Source organism: Oryctolagus cuniculus, chromosome Y (genome assembly GCF_051225735.1).
Source record: "Oryctolagus cuniculus isolate XC-2025 breed Fujian yellow rabbit chromosome Y, ASM5122573v1, whole genome shotgun sequence".
NCBI lineage: Eukaryota > Metazoa > Chordata > Mammalia > Lagomorpha > Leporidae > Oryctolagus > Oryctolagus cuniculus.
In genome coordinates, this window is record NC_142889.1 from 23,136,615 (window position 1) to 23,163,321 (window position 26,707).

Below are 26,707 nucleotides of genomic sequence, written 5' to 3' on the forward strand. Positions count from 1 at the left end.
GTAGAATTTCCCTGCAAGCTTCTCTCCAACTCTCCCCTGAGAATTTACTTTCTATTTTTTTCTAGTACTTCCTCTTGTCAGAAGCAGCACCTCGCTTTCCTAGTCAACCATCTTTGAATCCCCTCCAACTTGTACTTTTATAAACAATTTTTGTCAAGAGAAATTCTGCATAAAGCAATTTTAGATGGCCTTGTCCATTCACAACTTGCATTCTTACATGTGTTGAAGAAACTTTATATGACAGAATGATCAGAGATATTTAAAATATATATTAAGGAATGTATAACACAATAGTGAGAAATACAATTGTGAAGTATATGGAAATAACCAAAATAAATACAGTGAGTAGTTGTAAGAAACACCTTGGAAAATTTATGAAAGAAAAAAAAAATTGGGCAAAGACAGAACCCACTATGTCACAATAATATTTATCTCTATAGCAGAGCAAACTACAAAAGATATAGCTCAGTTTTTCCCTCCATAATTTTGATTGAAAAACATACAACTTATTTTCTGAACAAAAAGTACAATTTCTACAAGTTTAAGCTACTAATATAGCCCTTGTAGAAATTATGTAGTTCATTTTTATTTCCTTAAGAATAGCTATGCCACTAAATCATCAATCTACAATGTACATTATAAGCATAAAGCTGGTGATTTATCCAAAATCAAAAGAAAAAAAAAAGGAAAGCATCTTATCTCGGTAGGGCTTTAAGGAAGAGAGCTACTGTAGATTATGTCTATATTGGTATGGAATCCAAACCCAGACAGTGAGTAGTCCCTGCTGATGCTTCTGTCAATATAAAATCTGATACAGGAAGTTAGACCCACATCAGAACAGAATTTGGTGTCATCTGGTTTACCAAGGATATATTCCATATTTTCTAAGACACTTAATCATCCCCATTCCATCCATGTGCACATCTTTATATGGACACCTCCTCTTCTTTTTTAAGATTTATTTATTAATTTGAAAGTCAGAATTACAGAGAGTGAGAGAGGCAGAGAGAATTGTTTTCTATCTACTTGTTCACTCTTAAAATGCCTGCAACAACCAGAGCTGGGCCAATCATAATCCAGGAGCATGGACTTTCTTCTAGGTCTCCGACATGGGTGCAGGTGGTACTTGGGCCATCTTACACTGGTTTCCCAGGCCATTAGCAGAGAGCTGGATTGGAAATGGGTCAGGCAGGCCTCAAACCGGAACCCATATGTGATGCCAACACCACAGGTAGAGACTTAGCATACTAAACCAAAATCCCAGCCCATGCACCTCCTTTTCTTGAGTTTGATCCTTTAGGTCCAATTAATTTCATGGTGGAAGAATTCCTAAATCAACAATTCAGATATCAGATCTTAGAGACTGACCATTCCTCCCACTATGGGGCCAACCAGCCCAATGTTGGTAAGCAGAGTAACTCCACCTGATGGTGACATGGACCATAATCTTAATCATTCCTTCCATAAATTGTACCCTCAGTATCTGATGGGTCCCTGCAGCCATTAAGAGGGTCTCAAGGCATGCAGATCCTTGAGCACCATCTCCCAGATATGGCCCCACTTGGAGAGCAAGTCCAGGGGATTGGTCTCACACACCTAACTTTGAAGACTGCCCATGCAGATTCAGATTTCTTCCATGCCACCACACTCCTCCACCCAGAACAACATCCACACTCCCAGGTGATGTGTCTCTTCACAGCCCATGAGGATATCACCCTTACCTATGCCCAGGTCTTCCTATACCATCCACATAGGCTCCAAAGCACTCTGCACACTCCAATGCCATGTTAATCACTTCTAACTTTCAGCTTCTATAGTAATTGGATGATTATTGAAGAATTTCAAGTTATCTGTGTTATAATTCAGATTAATAAACAGGAATGCTTCTCTATACAAATGTATGTGCTCATGCATATATACATAAAGATATCTTCCTTCTCAGTTTGAATGTGTTTTCATTCTTGCCTAATTAGTCTCATTAAGTCTCCTAGGGCTATGTAGATTACAAATGGTGAAAGTTTTCTTTCATTAATTATTATGTTGAGATAGTTTTCTAGTACTAATTTTTTGAGTCTCTTTATCATGAAAAGGTGTTGTGACTTTTTTTCTGTATCAGTTTAAATGGTCATATTTTCCCCTTCATTCTGATAATGAGGCATTATGACAATGATTCATTTTCATAAGTTGAACTAACCTTGCTTTCTAAGAATAAATCTATTGTGTAAAATCTTTTAAACAAGCAGTTGCATTTATTTTGGAATTGTTTTGTACAGATTTATTGTATCAAAATGCATAATAGGTATGAATTTTTGGGATCCCTCTTTTTCTTTTTCTTTTTCTTTTTCTTTTTTTTTTTTTGACAGGCAGAATGTACAGTGAGAGAGAGAGAGAGACAAAGAGAAAGTTCTTCCTTTTCTGTTGGTTCACCCCCCATTGGCTGCTGCAGCCAGCACACTGCGGCTGGTACACCATGCTGATCCAAAGCCAGGAGCCAGGTGCTTCTCCTGGTCTCCCATGCAGGTGCAGGGCCCAAGGAGTTGGGCCATCCTCCACTGCACTGCTGGGCCACAGCAGAGAGCTGGACTGGAAGAGGAGCAACCAGGACAGAATCTGTCGCCTCGACCAGGACTAGAACCTGGGGTGCCTGTGCCGCAGGCAGAGGATTAGCCTATTGAGCTGCATCACAGGCTTGGGCTCCCTCTTTTTCTAGCAGCTTTGCCTGCCATTCTTATTAGAGTATTGTTTTCCTCATATAATAAATTAGAAATGTTTCCTTCCTTAATTTTCTATGTTTGGAAAGAATTGTTATTAATTATTTTGTATTTTTAAAAATTCACCCATGAATGCATTCGTCCTCAGCTTTATCTCCATTCTGGGGTCTCATTATTAATTCATGTCTATCTCATTAATTTTCTCATTAATTATAATTTGATTTAAAATTTTTATAACTTTTTTAAATCTCAAGATATCTATTTCACTCCATTACATTATATTTCAGATACTATGTTAGTTATCCCAGATCCAGGAACACATATGGTATCTGTCATCTCAGGATTGTCTTATTTCACTCAGGATAATGGTTTTCAGTTGTGACCCTCTCGTTACAAAAGACAGGATTTCATCTTTTTCTCAGCTGAGTAGAATTGCATAGTGTAACTATAACAAAATTTCTTTAGCCAGTCATCAGTTGATGGGCATCAGCATTGATTCTGTCTTAGCTATTGTCAATTGTGTTGTAATAAACATGGAGGTTCAGGTAACTCATCTACTGTTTTCTTTTGTTTTGTGTAAATTCCCAGGATCGTGATGGTGTGATGGCTGCACTGTATGGTAGGTCTATATTCAGATCTCTGAGATCTCTGTCTTCCATGGTGGTTGCACCAGTTTACATTTCCACCAACAGAGTACCAGGGTACTATTTTACCTACATGCTCTTCAGCATTTGTTGATTTCTGTATGTGGGCTGTTCTAACTGGGGTGAGATGAAACCTCATTGTGGTTTTGATTTGCATTTCCCTAATGGTTAGTGACCCTGAACATTTTCTAAGTGTCTGTTGGCCACTTGAATTTCCTTTCTTGAAAAATGCCTGTTCAACTACTTTTCCCATTTCTTAACTTGGTTTGCTGTTATTGTTGCTGTTGTTGAGTTCCTTGAACTCTTTATGGATTCTGGATGTTAACCCTGTATCAGTTTTGTAGTTTGCAAATAATTTCTTCCATTCTGTCTATTACCTCTTACTTATGCTGACTGGTTCTTTTACAGTGAAGAAGATTCTCAGCTCTATGTAATCCCATTTGTCTTATTTGGATTTGATTGCCTGTGCTTCTGAAGTCTTTTCCAAGAACTCTTTTCCTATGCCATGCTATTCATGGTATCAGGTCATAGATTTTTGTCTTTGATACATTTTGGGTGGATTTTTATGTGAAGTGTGAGTAGGAGTCTAATCTCATACTTCTGCACATGGAGATCTAGTTTCCCCAGAGCCATTTGTTAAAGAGACTCATTTCTCCAGTGGTAGATTTTAGCTTCTTGAACAAAGATAAATTGGTTGTATGCATGGATTCACTCCTGGAATTTCTATTCTGTTTCATTGGTCTACCAGTCTATTTTTCAGCCAGTACCAGGCTGTTTTGATTATAACTTCCTTGTAGTATGTCTTGAAATCAGGTATTGTGATGCATCTGCCTTTGTTCTTATTACATAAGATTGTTTTAGGTATCCGGGGTCTCTTTTGTTTCCATATGAATTTTAGCATCATTTTGTTCTGGACAGGTGAAGAATGTCTTTAATATTTTCATTAGAAATACACTGAATCTTCAAATTACTTTTACTAATATGGGCATTTTGATTATATTGATTCTTTCAATCTATGAACATGGATAATTTTTCAATTTATTATGTCTTTTTCTATTTCTTTGGCATTTTGTAATTTTCACCTTAGATATCTTTGACATCCTTGGTTAAATTTACTCCAAGATATTTGATTATTTTGGAACTATTGTGAATGGAACTGAGCTTTCTCAACCATTACCTTGTCTGTGTATACAAAGACTATTTTTCTGTGTTGGTTTTATGAAACTCAGAGTCAGTGCTGAATGCTAATTTTCCCCATGGTAAAAATCCATATATCACAAGAGTTCACATTACCCACCAGCCACAGCCCTACTCTTCACAATTGTACTGGGCAGGTACAAGAGTTCCCATGGGTGGCACGTTCCTTCTGTGGTGCTGGCTCCCATTCCACACCCATTGCAGGGTAAGCAGAGTGGAAGGTTGCTGTCCCAGTGTCTGTATGGGGGCAGACCCCAGCAGTGCTCTCAAACTGCTCTATTTGCCCCTGCTGACAGTTCCTTCTAGCTTCTGTATGTGCACAGAAGAGCTGGAGTAGCTGCTACTGTTTATGTCTGAAATGGCACAACCTTTTCACAGTTAGCCACAGGGCATTGGTGTGGAGGAGGAAGAAATGGAGACAGAGATGCACCGCTTACCCCACTCTATTTGAGCAGTATCCTATCTCTCCTGAGGGTTCTGGGCCAGACTCAAGCATGGTGTTGTCTACTAGGCTGCCTTCCAGCCATATCAACAGTGGAATGGGCCAGTGCAGTCTTACCTCAACTTGCTAGCCAGTGTGGGCTGCTGGTTTCTTTGTTGTGTTCATGCTGTGTGCTCCATGCTGCATGCCTGTATCTTCCACTCAGGTCAAGACCATTTCCACTACTTTCACATCACCTCCAACTGCAGTTGTCCCTGCAACTTTTTTTTTTCACAAATTTCATAGAACCTAGAGCAGACCTACCTGCTACTATTCCATCATCTTGCATTCCCCATAACATACTGTTGATAGACCGTGCTTTTAGAAACTTTTAGGCATGGAAATATTTGTGAATGTGCCTTATAATAGTTATAGCTATTTAAGGAGTCACTATTTTGTCATGTTTTATCTTTCTTTGTGTCTTGTAGTATGTTTGTCTAATTCTACTTATTTATAACAATACAGCCTCTTCTCTCTTTTGATTACCATTTTCATGAAAAAACTTGTCCATCCTTTCAGTTTCTTTTCTTTTTCTTTTTTTTTTTTTTGACAGGCAGAGTGGACAGTGAGAGAGAGAGACAGAGAGAAAGGTCTTCCTTTGCCGTTGGTTCACCCTCCAATGGCCGCTGCAGCTGGTGCACCACGCTGATCCGATGGCAGGAGCCAGGAGCCAGGTGCTTTTCCTGGTCTCCCATGGGGTGCAGGGCCCAAGCAGCTGGGCCATCCTCCACTGCACTCCCTGGCCACAGCAGAGAGCTGGCATGGAAGAGGGGCAACCGGGACAGAATCCGGCGCCCCAACTGGGACTAGAACCCAGTGTGCCAGTACAGCAAGGCGGAGGATTAGCCTAGTGAGCCGCGGCGCTGGCCCCTTTCAGTTTCAAAATAAGAATCTGTTTATATCTGATTTGAATCTCTTATAGGCACTATATAGTTTAACTTCTGTTTGTTTTTATCCATTCAAGCTATCTCTGATTTTCATTGGGAAATATTATCCATATTCTATGTTCTCATTGGGAAATATTAAATATGGACTAGATTACTTAGTTTTGCCATGATGTTCCATGTTGTCTCTAGGTCTTATATTTTCTTTTTCAGTGACCCCTACTTTTGTTGGCTTCCTTTCTTTTTTTGACAGGCAGAATTAGACAGTGAGAGAAAGAGAGACAGAGAGAAAGGTCTCCTTCCATTGGTTCACCCCCCAAATGGCTGCCACAGCTGGTGCACTGCTCCAATCCGAAGCCAGGATCCAGGTGCTTCCTCCTGGTCTCCCATGTGGGTGCAGGGCCCAAGGACTTGGGCCATCCACTGCCTTCCCAGGCCACAGCAGAGAGCTGGACTGTAAGAGGGGCAACCGGGACAGAATCAGACACCCCAAATGGGACTAGAACCCGGGGTGCTGGTGCCACAGGCAGAGGATTAGCCAAGTGAGATGTGGCACCGGCCTTTGTTGGCTTCCTTTATGTTCAGTTTTTGACACATTCTGAACACCTTCTCATTCCTTTTTTATACATAAAATGTCTTTGTGGGATTATAGTTTTATTTTATCTATGGGGATTATAAATGTTGTTCTAAAGTTGTAATGATTCATGTCAAGTTGATTCTGACTTAAGTGTATATGCATAAATAATTTTTCCCTGATCTGTGGTAACTAATAAATTATCTGAAATTTAATATGTTGGAGTGAAATTGACATTTTGAGATTCAATGATTGTTTATTGCCCTTGTCTTTTCTGTTGAGGAACAGTGTTTTCTTATTCGTGCTATTTGTTGAACTGCTTTCTTAGTGTAGGGTTAATATAATTAGTATAAAGTAAACTGAAAACAGATCTTTGTAAAAATTAAGAGTGAAAATAGGGGAGAAAGGAGGATGAGATGTGAGAGCATGGGCCATAGGAATGATGAGGTGGGAAGTATCACTATGTTACTAAATCTGTGTATATGAAATATATAGCTTAAATAAAATTTTAAAATATATTTCTCATTGGGAAATTTTATTCCTGGACTGATGAATTAATTTTGGCAACAAAGTACATAGTTTTGCCATGTTCTGTGTTGTCTTTAGGTCTTATATTTTCTTTTTTAATGTTTCCTACATCATTGGCTTCCTTTGTGTTTAACTTTTTTGTAGTGACTTATCCTGATTACTTTCCCATTTCCTTTTATATATAAAAATGGCTCTGTGGTTATTATGGGGATCACGCATATTGTTCTAAAGTTACAATGACTCATGTTAAATTGATACTACATTAAATGTATATGCATACAAAAATTTTAATTCTTTGTAGAATTCATTTATAATAATTAATATTAAGTCTTTAAAGTTTATATTATTGATGACACAAATTATATCTTTGTATATTACAAACCATCAGAAGTGATTCATTTGGAAAATTATTTTATGATTCATTCATTTATTTGAAAGCCAGAGTTACAGAGAGAGAGGGAGACACAGAGGGATGCCTTCCATCCACTATTGACTCCCCAGATGGCCACAACATCCAAAGCTGGGCCAAGACAAAGCCAGGAGGAAGGAACTTCATGTGGTCTCCCACATGAATAGCAGGGACTCCACAGCTCCAGCTCCTCCTCAGTGACCAGCCACTTGGCAGCTCCAGCTCCTCCTCAGTGACCAGCCGCTCCAGCTCCAGCTCCTCCTCAGTGACCAGCCGCTCCAGCTCCAGCTCCTCATCAGCGTCCAGCCAATCCAGTTCCAGCTCCTCCTCGGTGTCCAGCTGCTCCATAGCTCCAGCTGCTGCTTGGCATCCAGCCGCTCCAGCTCCAGGCCCTCCTCAGCCCTCAGATGCTCCAGCTCCAACTCTTCCTCAGCATCCAGCTGCTCCACAGCTTGAGCTCTTCCTCAGCCCCCGGCCACTCCGCAGCTCCAGCTCCACCTCAGCCCCCGCTGCTCCACAGCTCCAGTTCCTTCTTGGCATCCAGCTGCTCCATTTCCAGCTCCTCCTCGGTGTCCAGCCACTCCACAGCTCCAGCACCTCCTCGGGTCCAGGCACTCCAGATCCAGCTTCTCCTCAGCATCCAGCTATTCCAATTCCAGCTCCTGTTTGGCGTCCAGCTGCACCACAGCTCCAGCTCCTCCTTGGCATCCAGACGCTCCATCTCCAGCTCCTCCTCAATATCCAGCCACTCCACAGCTCCAGCTCCTCCCTGGTGTTCAGCCTCTCCAGCTCCAGCTCCTCCTCGGTGTCCAGGCATTCCAGCTGCAGCTCCTCCTCAGAATCCAGCTACTCCAGTTCCAACTGCTGTTCGGTGTCCAGCTGCTCCATAGCTCCAGATCCTCCTCGGCATCTAGCTGCTCCAGATTCAGCTCTTCCTCAGCATCTAGCTGCTCCAGGTTCCGCTCCTCCTCATTGTCCCATTGCTCCAAAACTCCAGCTCCTCCTCAGGTCCTGGCAGCGTGGCAGCTCCAGCTCATCCTTGGTGTCCAGTCACTCCAGCTCCAGCTCATCCTTGGTGTCCAGCCATTCCAGCTCCAGCTCGTCCTTGGTGTCCAGCTTCTCTGCATCTCCAGCTCCTCCCCGGTGTCCAGCTGCTTCAGCTCTAGCTCCTCCTTTGCCACCAGTCACTCAGCAGCTCCAGCCCCTCTAGGCCCACAGCCACTCCAGTTCCAGCTCCTCCTCTGCATCCAGCCACTCCGCTGCTCCAGCCATTCCTCAGCCACTGGCTGCTCTTCATTTGCAGCTCCACCTCAGCCCCCGCCACTCCACAGCTCTAGTTTCTCCTCGGCATCCAGCCTCTCCAGCTCCAGCTAATCCTCAGCGTCCAGCCACTCAGCAGCCCCAGCACCTCCTTGATGTCCAGCTGCTCCACAGCTCCAGCTCTTCCTCAGTGTCCAACCACTCTAGCTCCAGCTCTTCCTCAGTGTCCAGCCACTCCAATTCCAGCTCCTCCTTGGCTCCCAGCCACTCCAGCTCCATCTCCTCCTCGGCATACAGCCACACGACAGCTCCAGCTCCTCCTCAGTGTCCAGCTGCTCTGCAGCTCCAGCTCCCCTCCACATCCTGGCAGCTTGGCAGCTCCAGCTCCTCCTCTGCGTCCAGCTGCTCCAGCTCTAGCTCCTCCTTGGCCCCTGTCACTCGGAAGCTCCAGCTCCTACTCGGCTCCCAGCCACTCCAGCTCCAGCTCCTCCTCAGTGTCCAGTGGCTCCAGCTCTAGCTCGTCCTAGGAGTCCAGCTGCTCTGAAGCTCCAGCTCCTCCTCAGCCCCTGGTTGCTCCATACCCGCAGCTCCTCCTTGGCATCCAACTGAACAGCTCCAGCTTCTCTTGGTGTCCAGCCACTCTGCAGCTCCAGCTCTTCTCAGCCTCCAGCTGCTCTGCAGTTCCAGCTCCTCCTTGGCATCCAGCAGCTCCAGCTCCAGCTCCTCCTCAGCTTCCAGCCAATAAAGCTCCAGCTCCTCCTTGATGTCCAGCTGCTCTGCAGCTCCAGTTCCTCCTCAGCATCCAGCTGCTTAGCGGCTCCAGCTTCACCTTGGCATCCAGCCGCTCTGCAGCTCCAGCTCCTCCTCAGTGTCCAGCTGCTCTGCAGCTCCAGCTCCTCCTCAGTGTCCAGCTGCTCAAGCTCCAGCTCTTGCTCAGCATCCAGCCACTCTGCAGCTCCAGCTCCGCCCCGCATCCTGGCAGCTAGGCAGCACCAGCTCCTCCTTGGTGTCCAGCAGCTCCAACTCTAGCTCCTCCTTGGCCCCCAGTCACTCGGAAACTCCAGCACTTCTTCGGCTCCCAGCTGCTCCAGCTCCAGCTCCTCCTCAGTGTCCAGCGGTTCCAGCTCTAGCTTGTCCTAGGAGTCCAGCTGCTCTGCAGCTCCAGCTACTCCTCAGCCCCTGGTCACTCCATACCCCCAGCTCCTCCTTGGCATCCAACTGACCAGCTCCAGCTTCTCGGCGTCCAGCCACTCCACAGCTCCAGCTCCACCTTGGCTCCCAGTCACACCAGCTCCAGCTCCTCCTCAGCCCCCAGGAGCTCCAGATCCAGCTTCTTCTCAGCATCAAGCTGTTCCAGATTCAGCTACTCCTCAGCTCCCAGCCGCTCCTCCTTGGCATCCAGCTGCTCCAGCTCCAGCCCCTCCTCGGTGTCCAGCCACTCGGCAGCCCCAGCTCCTCCTCAATGTCCAGCCACTCTGCAGCTCTGGCACCTCCCAGGCTCCTGGCCACAAGGCATCTCGGGCACATCCTAGGCATCCAGCTGCTCCAGCACCAGTTCATCCTTGGTGTCCAGCTGCTCTGCAGCTCCAGCACCTCCTCAGCATCCAGGCGCCCGGCAGCTCCAGCTCCTCCTTGGTGTCCAGCCACTCCATCTCCAGCTCCTAATCGGCTTCAAGCCACTATGCAGCTCCAGCTCCTCCTTGGCTCCCATCCACTTGGCAGCTCCAGCTCCTCCTCAGTTCCTGGTCGCTCCTTAGCTCCAGCTCCTTTTTGGTGTCCAGGTGCTCTGCAGCTCCAGCTCTTTCTCAGCATCCAGCCTCTCAAGCTCCAGCTCCTCCTTGCCTCCCAGAAGCTCAGCAGCTCCAGCTCCTCCTCAGTGTCCAGCTGCTCCAACTCCAGCTCCTCCTTGGCTCCCTACAGCTCGGCAGCTCCAGCTCCTCCTTGGCGTCCAGCCACTCCAGCTCCAGCTCCTCCTCGGCATCCAGCTGCTCCGCAGATCCAGCTCCTCCTCACATCCTGGACACTCGACAGCTTCAGCTCCTCATCAGAGTCCAACTGCCCCAGCTCCAGCTCCTCCTCAGTGCCCTGATGTTCCGCTGCTTGAGCTCTTCCTCAGCCCCTGACCACTGTGTAGCTCCAGCTGCACTTCAGCCCCCACCGCTCCACAGTACCAGCTCCTCCTTGGCGTCCAGCCGCTCCACCTCCAGCTCCTCCTGGGCGTCCAGCCGCTCAGCAGCCCCAGCTCCTCTTTGGCATCCATCCACCCCATGGCTCCAGCACCTCCTCAGCTCCCAGTCGCTCAGCATCTCCAGCACCTACTCGGCGTCCAGCTGATCCAGCTCCAGCTCCTCCTTGGCGCCCAACTGCTCCAGCTCCAGCTCATCCTTTGTGCCAAGCTGCTCTGCAGCTACAGCACCTCTTCAGCATCCAGGCGCCCAGCAGCTCCAGTTCCTCCTCAGCTCCTGGCTGCTCGGCATCTGCAGCTCCTCCTCAGCATCCAACCCCTCCAGCTTCAGCTCCTCCTCGGCATCCAGCCACTCGGCAGCTCCAGGTCCTCCTTGACATCCACCCCTTCTGCAGCTCCAGCATCTTCTTGGCTCCCGGCAGCTTGGCATCTCCAGCACCTCCTAAGCATCCAGCCGCTCTAGCTCCAGCTCATTGTCGGTGTCCAGCCACTCCAGCTCCAGCTCCTCCTTGGTGTCCAGCCGCTCTGCAGCACCAGCTCCTCCCCAGCCCCTGGCCACTCCTCAGCTCCAGCTCCACCTCAGTGTCCAGCTACTCGGCAGCCCCAGCTCCTCCTCGATGTCCAGCTGCTTCAGCTGAAGCTCCACCTCAGTGTCCAGGCACTCCAGCACCAGCTCCTCCTCAGCACCCAGCTGCTCTGCAGCTCAAGCTCCTCCTCAGCTCAGGCGCACTCCACAGCTCCAGCTCCTCCTCAGCGTCCAGCTGCTCTGCAGCTCCAGTTCCTCTTCAACCCCCGGCTGCTCCAGTTCTAGCTCCTCCTCAACACCCAGCTGCTACAGCTCCAGCTCCTCCTTAGTGTCCAGCCACTCCACTTCCAGCTTCTCCTCAGTGTCAGCTGCTCCACAGATCCAGCTCCTCCTCGGCATCCAGCCGCTGCAGCTCAGCTCATCCTCTGCATCCAGCCACTCAGCAGCCCCAGCTCCTCCTTGAAGTCCAGCCGCTTGGAATCTCCAGCTTCTCCTAGGCATCCAGCCACTCCAGCTGCAGCTCCTCCTTGGCTCCTGGCAGCTTGGCAACTCCAGCTCCTCCTCGCCATTCAGCCACTCCAGCTCCAACTCCTCCTGAACATCCAGCTGCTCCAGTTTCAGCTCTGCTTGGCTTCCAGTTGCTCCACAGCTCCAGCTCCTCCTCAGTGTCCAGTTGCTCCAGCTCCTGCTCCACCTCAGCATCCAGCCACTGCAGCTCCAGCTCCTCCTTGGTGTCCAGCTGCTCCAGCTCCAGCTCCTCCATGGCTCGCGGAAGCTCAGCAACTCCAGGTCCTCCTCAGCATCCAGCCACTCTGCAGCTCCAGTTCTTCTCAGCCCCCAGCTGCTCCGCACCTCCAGCTCCTCCTAAGCATCCAGCCACTCCAGCTCCAGCTCCTCCTTGGCCTCCAGTCGCTCGGCATCTCCAGCTCTTGTTCGGCCCCCAGGTGCTCCAGGCCCAGCTCCTCCTTGGTGTCCAGCTGCTCCAGTTCTAGCTCCTCCTCAATCCCCAGCTGCTACAGCCCCAGCTCCACCTCAGTGTCCAGCCACTCCAGGCCCAGCTCCTCCTCGGTGTCCAGCTGCTCTGCAGATCCAGCTCTTCCTCAGCATCCAGCCACTCCAGCTCAGCTCCTCCTCAGCATCCAGTCACTCCAGCTCCAGCTCCTCCTTGGCCTCCAGTCGCTCGGCATCTCCAGCTCTTGTTCGGCCCCCAGGTGCTCCAGGCCCAGCTCCTCCTTGGTGTCCAGCTGCTCCAGTTCTAGCTCCTCCTCAATCCCCAGCTGCTACAGCCCAAGCTCCTCCTCAGTGTCCAGCCACTCCATTTCCAACTACTCCTCAGTGTCCAGCTGCTCTGCAGATCCAGCTCTTCCTCAGCATCCAACCACTCCAGCTCAGCTCCTCCTCAGCATCCAGCCACTCGGCAGCCCCAGCTCCTCCTTGAAGTCCAGCCGCTCCAGCTCCAGCTCCTCCTTGGCTCCCGGCTGCTTGGCAACTCCAGCTCCTCCTAGGCTCCCAGCCGCTCCAGCTCCAGCTCCTCCTTGGCTTCCAGCCATTCCAACTCCAGTTCCTTTTTGGCTCCCAGCCACTTGGCAAGTCCAGCTCCTCCTCAGTGTCCAGCCACTCCAGCTCTAGTTCCTCCTTGGCACCAGTCGCTCCCCAGTTCCAGCTCCTCCTTGGCGTCCATCCACTCCACAACTCCTGCTCTCTTCAACCCGTGGCCACTCTGCGATCCAGCTCCTCCTCAGCTCCCAGCCACTCCAGCTCCAGCTCCTCCTCAGCCTCCAGCTGCTTGGCAATTCCAGCTCCACCTTGGCATCCAGCTGCTCCACACCTCCACTCCTCCTTAGCTACCGGCCACTCCAGCCCCAACTCCTCCTTGGCATCCAGCCGCTTCAGCTCTAGCTCCTCCGTGACCTCCAGTTGCTCCAGCTCCAGTTCCACCTCAGCATCCAGCTGCTGCAGCTCCAGCTCCAGCTCCTCCTAAGTGTCCAGCTGCTCTGTGGCTATAGCTCCTCCTCAGCCCCTGGCGCTCTGCAGCTCCAGCTAATCCTCAGCACCCACTGCTCTGCTGCTCCATCTCTTCCTCGGCTCCCGGCTGCTCCACAGCTCCAGCTTCTCCTTGGCATCCAGCTGCTCCAGCTGCAGCTCCTCCTCGGTGTCTAGCCACTCTGCAGCTCCATCTCCTCCTTGCATCCAGCTGCTTCAGCTCCAGCTCCTCCTTGGCTCCCAGCTGCTCAGCAGCTCCAGCTCCTCCTCAGTGTCCAGTCACTCCAACTCTAGCTCCTCCTTGGCCACCAGTCGATCCTCAGCTCCACCTGCTCCTTGGCATCCAGATACTCCGCAGCTCCAGCTCCTCCTTGGCTCCCGGCTGCTCCAGCTCTGGCTCCTCCTTGGCCTCCAGCTGCTTGGCAGCTCCATCTCTTCCTTGGCATCCAGATACTCCGCAGCTCCAGCTCCTACTCGGCGTCCAGCTGCTCCAGCTCCAACTCCTCCTTGGCTCCCAGCCACTCAGCAGCTCCAGCTCTTCAGTGCCCAGCCACTCCAGCTCTAGCTCCTCCTTGGACACCAGTCACTCAGCAGCCACAGCTCCTCTTTGGCATCCAGCTGCTCCAGCTCTAGCTCCTTCTCAGCCCTCAGCCCCTCCAGCTCCAGCCCCTCATTATCCAGCCATTCCAGTTCCAGCTGCTCCTCAGCATCCTGCTGCTCTGCATCTCCAGCTCTCCCTCATCTCCTGGCCACTTGGCAGCTCCAGCTCCTCTTCGGCATCCAGCTGCTTCAGCTCTAGCTCCTCCATGACCTCTAGCCACTCCAGGTCCAGCTCCACCTCCACATTCAGCTGCTCCAGCCCCAGGTCCTCCTCAGTGTCCAGCTGCTCTGCATCTCCATCTCTTCCTCAGCCCCCAACAACTCCACAGCTCCAGCTCCTCCTCGGCATCCAGCCATTCTGCAGCTCCAGCTCCTCCTCAGATCCTGGATGCTCAGCAGCTCTAGCTCCTCCTCATGGTCCAGCTGGTCCAGCTCTAGCACCTCCTTGGCACCAGTCGCTCGGCAGCTGCAGCTCATCCTCAGCCCCCAGCCTCTCCAGCTTCAGCACCTCCTCGGTGTCCAGCTGTTCCAGCTCTATCTCCTCTTTGGACCCAGTTGCTCTGTAGCTCTAGCTCCCACTTGGCCCTAGCCACTCCACTTCTAGCACCTCCTCAGTGTCCAGCCGTTCCACAGATCCAGCTCCTCCTCAGTGTCCAGCTATTCCAGCTCCAGCTCCTCTTCAGCAACTAGCTGCTCCAGCTCCAGCTCCTCCTTGGCTGTTGGCTGCTCAGCAGCTCCAGCTCCTCCTCAGAGTCCAGCCACTCATCTCCAGCTCCTCATTGGCCCCCAGCCACTCCAGTTCCAGTTCCTCCTTGGCCCTCAGCTGCTCCAGCTCCAGCTACTCCTCAGCATCCAGCTGCTCAAGCTCCATCTCTTTCTTGGCATTCTGCCACTCCACAGGTCAGGCTCCTCCTCAGCCCCCAGCTGCTCCACAGCTCCAGCTCCTCCTCGGCCCCCAGCCACTCCATTTCCATTTCCTCCTCAGTATCCAGCCGCTCTGAAGCTCCAGTTCCTCCTCGGCTCCCATCCGCTCAGCAGCTCCACCTCTTCTTCGGTGCCCAGCCACTCCAGCTGCAGCTCCTCCTCGGCCCCAAGCTGCTCCACAGTTCCAGCTCCTCTTTGGCTCCTAGCCACTCAGTATCTTCAGCTCCTCCTCGGTGTCCATCCCCTCCAGAGCTCCAGCTCCTCCTTGGTGTCCAGCAGCTCCTCAGCTCCAGCTCTTCCTCAGCATCCAGCTGCTCCACAGCTCCAACTCCTTGGAGTCCAGCCACTCCAGCTCTAGCTCCTCCTCAGCCCCCAGCTGCTCCACAGCTCCAACTCCTCCTCAGTGTCCAGGCAATTAGCATCTCCATCTTCTCCTCAGCATCCAGCCACTCCAGCTCCAGCTCCTTGGCCCCCAGCCAATCGGCAGCTCCAGCTCCTCCTCGGTGTCCAGCTGCTCCAGCTCTAGCTCCTCAGCATCCAGCCACTCAAGCTGCAGCTCCTCCTAAGTGTCCAGCCACTTCAGCTCCAGCTCTTCCTCAACCCCCGGCTGCTCCACAGCTTCAGCTTCTCCTCGGTCTCCAGCTGCTCCAGCTCCAGCTCCTCCTCAGTGTCCAGCTGCTCAGCTCCTCTTTGGTGTCCAGTTGCTCCACAGCTCCAGCTCCAGTAGCTCCTCTGGCTCCCCGAATGCCTCCTGTCACAGGCAGGACAACAAACGGTGCCTGTGCTCCAAATCCAAACCACCTAAAATGGAGAGGAAAAGATGGAGCACATCTCCTAAACCCACCAAAGTGCACATTTGGAGGCTCACCAGGAACGTGACCAAGGACCACATCATGGAGATATTTTCCACTATGGGAAGAGTAAAATGATTGACATGCCTGTCGACAGGATGCACCCATCTGTCTAAAGGCTATGCCTGTGTGGGGTTTGAGGAGGCCAAGAAGGCACTGAAGCACATGGATGAAGCACAAATTGATGGCCAGGAAATCACTGCTACTGCTGTGTTGGCCTCCTGGCCCAGGCCACCCCCTTGGGGATTCAGTCCTCCCAGGAGAATGCTTCTGCCACCTCCTATGTGGCGCAGGTCACCCCCCATGGATGAGAAGGTCTCCTCCCTGAGGTCAGGTCTCCCGTGCACCGGCAATCTCGCTCTCCTGGCTGCCACCACCACAGGAGCCCCTCCAGCTCCAACTCTTCCCACCGAAACTTGTTCCCCTGTAACTTATATCCCAGCCACCTCAGTTCTGTTGCTTTTCTGGCTGGAAAAGAATCAGTAGGAAAGGGAATTCCTCATGTAGGCAGGCTTCAGTGTCCACAGTGGAGTCATTTTCTCTGCAGGTCAAGTTCTGGCTGCAGAGTCTTGAGGGTGTGGGGTTGTGCCTGGGAAGATGCCCTCCAGTTTCAGAGCCATAAAGCTCACCCATTCCTGGTTCCTAAGAGTCCCTTCAGCAGGGACAAGTGAGGGTTCTGGTACAACGAAGCTCCGCCTGGCAGTGCAGTGACCATTCCACAGGTGGCCTGGGCCAGGCTGTAGCCTTCTCACACCCTTGCTGGGCACTGCTGTCCTACAACCAGCTGCTGTTGGCCCAGAGGGGTGGCCACAAATGGCTCTGTCTCTACACATACTCCTCACACCCCTCTCCAGTTCCCATCACTCATTGATGTTGTTGAGTGAGCTGAGAGCCCGCTCTGCAGGGTCATCATGGAAACTCCCCATTGGCACCTGCCACTCACAGTGGGCTTGCTGGTTACCTTGGTATTGCTCTTGTTGGCTTTTATTGTACAGTCAGTACTATCAAATTCTTGTTTTGAGTTTTGTAACTTTACAACATTTTAGATAACTGTTGTGTGTGTTCTTTGTTGTGTATAGCGAAAGAATTGTGTTGAATAAACCTATGGTTAGAATGCAAAAAAAAAGGATGTTTATGTTAATACTATATTTTCTAATTTAGTTGTGACACCAACATTTAGAAATTCCAATTACATAAAAATGGTTTGTTACAAATTCATTACTCTTCTACCACATTGGAGCACACAATAAAAGAAAGATTGTTTCCTTAAATTTTTCTTCTGAATTTTCTTCATATGCCTTGACCTAATTGATTTGGATTTGAGCAAGCTGACTTATGCTTATATCCTTGTTTCATTCCCAAGCTATTGACTGGAACACAACTGGTACTTAAATTTGTTAAAATGTCACCAACTCAATAACTGGAATTGATCTGTGTCTTAGTTAAGGCATACTTCCATATCTAATTTTTATCTCTGCTAATTTTGACCACTCAGATATAATTTAACAGGTTTTTCTTCAATTTTTTGCTAAAATATATGTACCTGAAATTTTGTGGGAAAAATGTGTATAAAGCAATTTCTATTCTTATTAGTGATTCACAGTGTCTTGATTTATGATGGAACTGAAAAATTTGGCAGCACTTAGAACTGAAATGATATTTTGAGGTTAGAACTTGGATCCAATGGATTTCACATTTTGAGCGTTAAATACCTTTGTGTCCTTGGAAGAAAACTCTGAGACATTTGTATCCTGTTTTTAAAATTCATCAAAACGTGAAAGAAATTTCAAAACTAACCTCACAGAAAGTGCTTATGTAAACTACTCTCAAATTTAAAGTTGGTGCTCAAAATATTTCCAAATCTTGAAACTTTTTCAACAGTTCATGAAAATGACACTATAGTAGCATTTTCAACTTTAAATAGTATTTTCCATTTCCAATCATATGTGACTTCATAGAACTTTAATCTGTAGTTGAAATTAAAAACATACAAATGAAACAGAGATCTATAAAGTTTATTTAGGTGTAAAATATAAATTATCCCAGAGTTCATATATACATACATATTTATGAAGGCCATCATTTAATTCAATCATCCACAAAGAACAGATATTCAAATAAATTAAGTCACACTGTTAATAACATGTAATATTTAGTTAGGCTTACAACGGTTACATCTGTTTTGAATAGGTACAGAAGTTTTTCGTCTTGTCAGTATGCCATGAACAATACAGTTAGAAAAGTATTTACAAAGAATGTACTTGGTATTCCATACCATAATATATTTAGAGATTAAAGTATGTAAAAGAGTGTGCATAGATTATTTGCAAAAACTCTGATATTTTATGTTGGATACTTGAGCATGCATGTAATTTGGCATGTATACCAAGTGGAAATGTATTTCATAACTAGTATGGTAACAATCATTCTAACCTCAGCTACTCAAAAAAGAGGCTAGTCAATGGGTACTGACTGAATATCAGTTTTTCTCTAAGATAGACAGAAGATACCAACAAATATATATGTGTACACAATGTAAAATAATTCCATATTAATCATCTTGAATCATACAGAAGGCAATTTATTGTCTCCTAAGCTTGGTTTAACTGGGGCCTTCCTGTAACCTATTGTATCCTGTCAGGGAGTCTACTATGCCGTGCTTGCCTATTTTCTTAACTGTGTAGCTTACTAAACTGAAGCTTTGGGTCAGATTCTCCTCATTCAGCAATGGATTTTCTTTGATAGCACACTATCCTTTACATATTGCTTTATAAAATCAAACATAATTCAAAGGAAGTATAAAATAGCATCTGACTTCAAGAGCCACAGATGACTACTGAAACCACAGTAAGTTAAAGGTATCTCCCAAGTGAATTGTATAGATTTTGAAGGTATTGCCCTCCAGACCTTATTAAGTAAACCATAGTATCTCAAAGGGTTATGAAAGATGAAACTTACTGACTCTTTATGCCTGGAAGAACAGGAGCCCTATGAAAGCCTGGAGCCCCTAGGCTCAAATAGATAAGGCATCTGAGTGACCAACATCAGCAGAGATGGAAATTAGAGATGGAAATATGACTTAACTAAGTCACACATTAATGACAGCTTTTGATTTGATGACATTATCAAAAGCTTAGCTGATACCACTATGTTACAGTTTGTAGCCAGGGGAACAAAGCAAGAACATAAGCAAAAGTCAAGTTCTTCAGTAGTCAATTCAATGAGGTCAAGGTATAAGAAGAAAATCCAAGAGAGGGTTTTATGGGAAAGCATGCTGTCCACCCTTTATCTTGTGCTTCAATTGTAATAGAAGAGTAATTATACTTTATATTTATTCATTTCTAAATACTGGTATCAGAATGTGAGTGGGAAGCATGATTTTACCATGGTATTTTAAAAAAGAAATGTCCAGGAGAAATATTGTAAATTTATAATAGTTTAAAATACTAAATGGTGAAATTAAATATGCACCCAAATAAAAAGTTCAAGAAATGTAAGAATGGCTTGGTTTCTTGACCCACAAATCAGCTAATTCTATGCAACTTTCAGCTAACCACAATAAAAAAGTACAAAATAAATACAGCAAAATTTTATTCAATGGTATGATTTGGCACTTACACTTATGTCTAGGTAGTGAGCATTCAATGAATGATGATAAAACAATTGACCGCAAGACTAGTTAAGTATTTCCAAGTCTCTCAAAATCCCATTAAAACCTTTCTAAAATGTTTCTTAATAAATTCTATAGTCTGAGTACAATCATATCAAATATGTCAAAATCCTGCTATACACATCTCAGACTTTCTCTATTTGGTAAATGATTGAGCAGAAAATTTCATAAATGAAACCTATAAAATTAATACAAATACATAGTTTCCTTGCAAATATTCACAGAAGAATCACTTCTCCAGTGTATTGGGAATGAAATTATAGACTGAACACTGAGTATGTCATTTGAAATAATTGGTTAACATCAATTTTATCACATGTGAGGTAAATCCCTATGTCATTATGTGTCGCCAACACAATGAGAAAATTAGCCATGTATGCTCTTCAAGAAATTTTTTTTGACAGGCAGAGTGTACAGTGAGAGGGAGAGACAGAGAGAAAGGTCTTCCTTTGCCATTGGTTCACCCTTCAATGGCCACCATGGCCGGTGCTCTGTGGCTGGTGCATCGCGCTGATCTGAAGCCAGGATCCAGGTGCCTCTCCTGGTCTCCCATGGGGTGCAGGACCCAAGCACCTGGGCCATCATCCACTGCACTCCTGGGCCATAGCAGAAAGCTGGCCAGGAAGAGGGGCAACCAGGACAGAATCCGGCACCCCAACCAGGACTAGAACCTGGTGTGCCAGCACTGCAGGTGGAGGATTAGCCTACTGAGCTGCGGTGCCAGCCTCTTCAAGAAATTTTGATAATGCTGAATAGCATCACATCACCACAGAGCAACTATGTGCTGTCACCTTGAGCTTGCAGAGTGCACCTGTGAGGTGCTGGTAGGATGACTTTCTTCCTTCCCCATTGTGGACATATACTATGAGTATGTCAGAGTCCAGCTGTACACTGGAGGTTCAAGTTTGGATTGAATGAAAAAAGGAGCCAGCGCCGTGGCTCAATAGGCTAATCCTCCACCTTGTGGCGCCAGCACACCGGGTTCTAGTCCCGGTTGGGGCGCCGGATTCTGTCCTGGTTGCCCCTCTTCCAGGCCAGCTCTCTGCTATGGCCAGGGAGTGCAGTGGAGGATGGCCCAGGTGCTTGGGCCCTGCACCCCATGGGAGACCAGGAAAAGCACCTGGATCCTGGCTCCTGCCATCGGATCAGCGCGGTGCGCTGGCTGCAGCGGCGGCCATTGGAGGGTGATCCAACGGCAAAGGAAGACCTTTCTCTCTCTGTCTCTCTCTCTCACTGTCCACTCTGCCTGTCAAAAAATAAAAAAAATAAAAAAAAAGGCATCTTTGCAAAAAAGACACTTTCGTATTTACTTCCCAGGATGATGGAGGAGCAAAGAAAAGAGAACAACTAATTGTTGGACCCAATAAATCATCTTATAGTATAAACAAATAATTGATTAAAAAAATCCTGGCAGTTACCATCATCAATTTTCAGAATCTAAACAGTAAACCAGTGTGGTTAGTTTTATTTAATGCTAAGAACCTTAGGAAATACAGGAAGTGGAACACTAGGTCAGTTTGGATACTGCAGGGCAGCAGTGCCTATCAGAGTTGTAATGGTAAAGGAAAATTTTTGCTTATCACTCATATTCTCATTTTCTCCCCTGCCTCAGTATCATCCAGTAGAGAAAGTTCTAGCAAAGCCATATATGTGATAACAAAGCAGTGGATGTAGCGAGTGTTCAAGTGACACAAATCCTAAATTCTTATGGAATCTGTTACTAGGAACTTGTTCATTTTTGAACCAAGGAGTGAGGAAAGCAGTTTTAGTATAATTGGCCTTAGTGTATCATGTTATTAGATTTTAGGGCCTGGACTATTAATCAGGAAGTTCAGCAAATGGTAGAATTTGGGGTGCAGCCAAAAAGGACACTATCTATAAGTCATTGTCACAGGTCATTAAAATAAGACAATTACCTCTATTTCAACTACTGTTCAAACATGCAAGAAAATGAAGAAAAAATTAAAAGGTTTAAAATCAAGATGGCAATGTTAATTATAAGCAATGGGTGTGGTTACTTATTATTTCTGATTTTTCTTCTCAGTTTGAAAGTTTGATTCTCAGTTGGGAGGAAATCTCTGTTAGGCTATAATAGAATTCTCTGGTGCTATGAGGGTTACCCATGTGTTGCCACTAGAAAGAAGGTAATAGCAACTAGCTTTCACCTGGAAAATGTCCTCTGACATTTAAGATTTTCATAGAAAGGGACATGAGTTGATTGCCTATATTGAGAACCTAATACACATGCATACAATGAAATGCATGTTCTTTATTTTTGGAAAATTTTCTGTATGCCTATGTGTATAATACCCATATACATGAGATCCTCAAAACCCCACTTCACCAATATCTCTGTTTCTCCAGGTTCATCCTCAAAGGGGAGAAAAATATGTAGAGAAGTGAAAAGAGATGAAAACTTTAATGAATGAGACTTGATGAAAATAAGATACAGATGAATGACTTCTCTCAACTGTTCATATGTAAAATCACAAACATTTTTAAAACTAGATTCTGTGTCTGGTGCTGTGGTATAGTGGGTAAAGGCACTATCCATAGTGCTGACATCAAGTCCTGGCTGATCAAATTCTGAGCAGGGACTTGATAATGTGCCTGGGAAAACAGCAGATGTCCTAAGTCCATGGGACCCTACACCATGAGGGAGACTTGAATGAGGCTCCTGGCTTTGACCTAGCCCAGCCCTGAATGTTGCAGCTGTCTGGGGATGTCCCAGCAGTTGGAAGCTTGCTCTCTCTCTCTCTCTCTCCCCCCTTCTGCCTTTGACTTTCTCTGTGATTTTGTCTTTAAAATCAGTAAATAAACCTTTAATAAATAGTCTCTGTAAATGCAATTCCTTTTACATGTAGAGCTTCTGATAATTTATCCAGAAGAGAAAAATGCATATTAATCATCTTAGTATTATCTAGGGTACCATATTATGAATATTAAAATTTACACACAGAAACCCACCCATGTATATAGAGAAATACTATGAAATCTTGTATGATTACATGACACTGAATTAAGTAACTGCTTCTTAAAATGCTACGTACCATTGTTTCATTGTGATTGAAAAAATGAAACATGACTCACAAAGGAACAATAGTGTATTTACATGGCTTAGTGTAACATACACATTCATGGTCTATCTATAATTTTATCATAAACTTTGGTACAACTACACAAAGACAGAAGGAAGGCAAATATATTGTTAACCTTATTCTGATTCATATACTTAACATTAAAATCTACAGTTGAGCTTTTGATTAGAAATATAATTAAAATTACGTTTTCTGTGATGTTAAACAATATCAGCTATATTGGCATCATACTACCAGTTTTTTTTCTTTCAATATTACATTTAATTAAGTTGTCAGAGGGGCCAGCCCTGTGGCGTAGCAAGTAAAGCCACCTCCTGGAGTGCTGGCATCCTATATGGGTGCCTGTTCAAGTCCCAGCTGCTCTATTTCTGATCCAGCTCTCTACTATGGCCTGGGAAAGCAATAGAGGATGGCCCAAGTCCTTGGGCCCCTGCACCCACATGAGAGACCTGGAGGAAGCTCCTGGCTTTGGATCAGAGCCAATCTGTTGTGGCCAATTGTGGAATGAATCAGTGGATGGAAGACCTTTCTCTCTCTTACTCTCTCTTTCTGCCTCCCCTCTCTCTGTGTAACTCGGATTTTTGAATAAATAAATAAATCTTTTAAAAAATATGTCACAATGATGTAGATCCAATAGAACAATGTATTGTTTTTCTTTCTTTTTTTTTTTCACAGGCAGAGTGGACAGTGAGAGAGAGAGACAGAGAGAAAGCTCTTCCTTTGCCTTGGTTCACCCTCCAATGGCCGCCGTGGCCAGCGCGCTGCGGCTGGCGCACCGCGCTGATCCGATGGCAGGAGCCAGGTGCTTTTTCCTGGTCTCCCATGGGGTGCAGGGCCCAAGCACCTGGGCCATCCTCCACTGCACTCTCTGGCCACAGCAGAGAGCTGGCCTGGAAGAGGGGCAACCGGGACAGAATCCGGCACCCCTACCGGGACTAGAACCCGGTGTGCCAGCGCCGCTAGGCGGAGGATTAGCCTAGTGAGCTGTGGCGCCGGCCACAATGTATTGTTGTTTTTTTTTTTTTTTTTCAGATCATTTCAGCAATTCTATCAGCAAAACTAATACCAACTCCAAAAATTCTAGAATATGAGAAGAAATCTAAGTGGGATTGCATATCGGAGTCATTACTTGTTAATATATTATCAAAATAACATTTTTAAATGAAAAAAAAATCTTTTGCCATTAGGCTTTGTGATGCTTCAGGTTAATCCCTGTTAAGGATACTTTGGGAAAAAGATGTTGACAGTGTAAGTAAAGAGAACTGAGTTCCCACTGTTGTAAGTGTGCCTGGCAGAACCACAATATCTGTCACCTAGTAAGAGGGCAGGATAAAGGGCCAACATCGTGGTGTAGCAGGTTAAGCCATCACCCATGATGCAAACATCATAATGAGTGCCAGTTTGACTTCTAGTTGGTCTACTTTGGATGCAGCTCCCTGTGAATGTGTTGAGGAAAGCAGAAGAAGACTGGCCAGTATTTGGGCCTTAGATATACAAATAGGAGACCTAGATGGATACTGAGGGCTGGCTAGTCCTTGAACCAACCCAAGATATTACAGCCATATGGGAAGCAAACCAGTAGGATTCTTTCCCTTCCTTCCTTCCTTCCTCCCTCCCTCCCTCCCTCCTTCCCTCCTTCCCTCCCTCCCTCCCTCCCTCCCTCCCTCTTTCTCTTTCTTTTTCTCCCTCTCTCTCTCTTTCTCTCTCTCTCTCTCTTTCTCTTTCTTTCCTTCTCTCTCTCTCCCTCTCCCTCTCTCACTTTCTCCCTCCCTCCCTCCCTCCCTCCCTCCCTCCCTCCCTCCCTCCCTATTTCCTTCCCTCTCCCTGTCATTTCCACAATCTCAGTAACCCTGAGGTTATAAGGGTGGACAAAATGAAGTGCGATTAAGGCATAAACTTTTTTTCTTGACATTTTGAGTCCTTATTAAAAACCAAAACTTCAAAGCAAGATGAAGAATGAGATCTTACATTTTTACCAGGATTTCCAGAAGGACACTCTGAACCACATGTACCAATACAATTCCAATAACAACAACAAAAAAAGAAAAAAGAGGCTCATATCTGCTAACATAATACATTTATTGAAATAAATGAAAAAATGTCACAGATAATTATGTCAATACTCTGTGATAGTATGAAGTATCCCTCACATCCTGTGTTCAGCAAGAAAATAAAATTATCTGCACAAGTACAAATATCTAAGAACCATAGACCAAGTACATTCAGAGTATTTTAATTCAGATACTCTACCAAAAGGAACATATTGCTTAAGCCACTCAATAGGACAGAACTCCCAAACTAGATTGTCATTTCTTGTTACATTAGGACAGACCTAGAAAAATAAATAATGGGAGAATCCTGTATAACTGAGTCTCCATGCTTCCTTGACATGTCCAATTCGTACAAGTTCACAAGGAGTCCCTGTAGGTCTACTACAGCCATCATCTTGTTGTTCATCACTGACATCAATTACATTTTTTAATCATTTTTATTGGCAGTCAAACTCCATGAACATACTGATGATAGTGTGGCAACTTCATTAAAGTTTTTCTAAAAAATTTTCCTGTTTATTAAATGACTATAAACATAAAATACCGCTGTGCCAATATTTTATTGGTATTCAATAGGCACAGCGGAATAAGTTGTTCTATTTTGTTTTTAAAAAGATTTCATTGATCTATAATCCTGACCATTATTTCTGGTACTATCATAAGGTAATGACTTTTTGTGAGGCAATTTCATATCCTCACAGTTGGCATAGAGTCCATTATGTGAGTTTTCAATATGGCATGAAATAAAGATCTCTTATTTTAGAAGTCAGGGCACACAATCCATGGTATTGGAAGGCAAGTCACATAAATGATAACTATTTAGGCACTGAAGAAAGTTTGAAAAAATATTGCATGGATTTCTGTGATTAAAAAATTACTTAATATAACCAGTGGACATTATAATGTGCAATTTAAAGGACAGCCAAAAGGAATCATGTCACATTGATTTTGCTTTCCTTTGTCTATACTATAAAATTCAATCATAAGGTCTTACTTGCTGCCCACATAAATCTTGAAGTTTCCTTACACCAAACTGGAATCTTTAAAAAAATAATAATTACTCAGTGCTCACAACATTTAGTTCTCATTCTAAAGCTGGCTTAAGTTTAGAATCTGTAAAGTGAAGCTTTGGCAAAGGGACTGAGGATATTCTCTTTCTGCATTCACTTGGAGGGCAGCTAACCTCTGCAATCACCAGGAGGGCAGCTAACCTCAAGGCCAGGAAAGCTCAGACAAAATTTGGGATTATGAGGGCTGGCGCTGTAGCGTAGTGGGTAAGGCCAATGCCTGCAGTGCTGGCAACCCCTATAGGCACCGGTTGAAGTCCCAGCTGCCCCACTTTCAATCCATCTATTTGCTATGGTCTGGGAAAGCAGAAGATGACCCAAGTCCTTGTGCCCCTGCAGCCATGTGGGATACCTGGAGGAAGCTCCTGGCTCCTGGCTTCAGATCAGCACAGCTCTGGCCATTATAGCCATCTGGGCAGAGAACCAGCAAATGGAACTCCCTCTCTCTCTGTCACTCCTCTGTCTGTGTAACTCTGACTTTCAAAATAAATAAACCTTAAAAAAATTGGGATTATGTAATGCTATCTGTGATATAAAGGAAAATAAAAAAAAATGCCCAGACTCACCCAAAGTCTTTAGTACAAGTGTGTTGTTTAAGTTGTTTCCAAGATAGCAAAATAGCAACAAGATGATCTGAATCATGTAGGACAATATTAATATTTAAAAAAGAGTGATGATATACAGCTGAGATAAAGCTGTGGGAAATTTGAAGTGGGAAACCCAGTGAGAACAGCAGAAATGCTCCAGGTCTGCACTGAAAGCAAATAAGGAAAACAAAAAGCAGAATCTCAAACCTGGGGATGTGAGTGCTGGCCCCTGGCAGACCATGTGAGAAGTGAATCCACAGGTCCACAGAGCTGCGGATAGCAGCAGGAAGGAGAGCTTGGCAAACTGCCTTTGAAGATCCAAGCAGGAAAAAGAAATATAAAGGAACAAATAGGGAGGTTGGGCATCTCCCTCCCCACTTCCTCCACCCTACAGGGACTAGAAGCTGGCCAGGAAAAAGCATTTTGCTTCTTTGTACTTTAGGAGGCAAGCAGATGGCTGCCACCCTTGCCTTCTGT

General features: G+C 46.2%; 1 pseudogene; it reads left to right on the plus strand.

The window, feature by feature from the left end:
• The window catches only part of LOC149119374 (uncharacterized), a 203,251-nt pseudogene extending 186,823 nt beyond the window's left edge, over positions 1 to 16,428 (plus strand).
• The last annotated feature ends 10,279 nt before the right edge of the window (positions 16,429 to 26,707 follow it).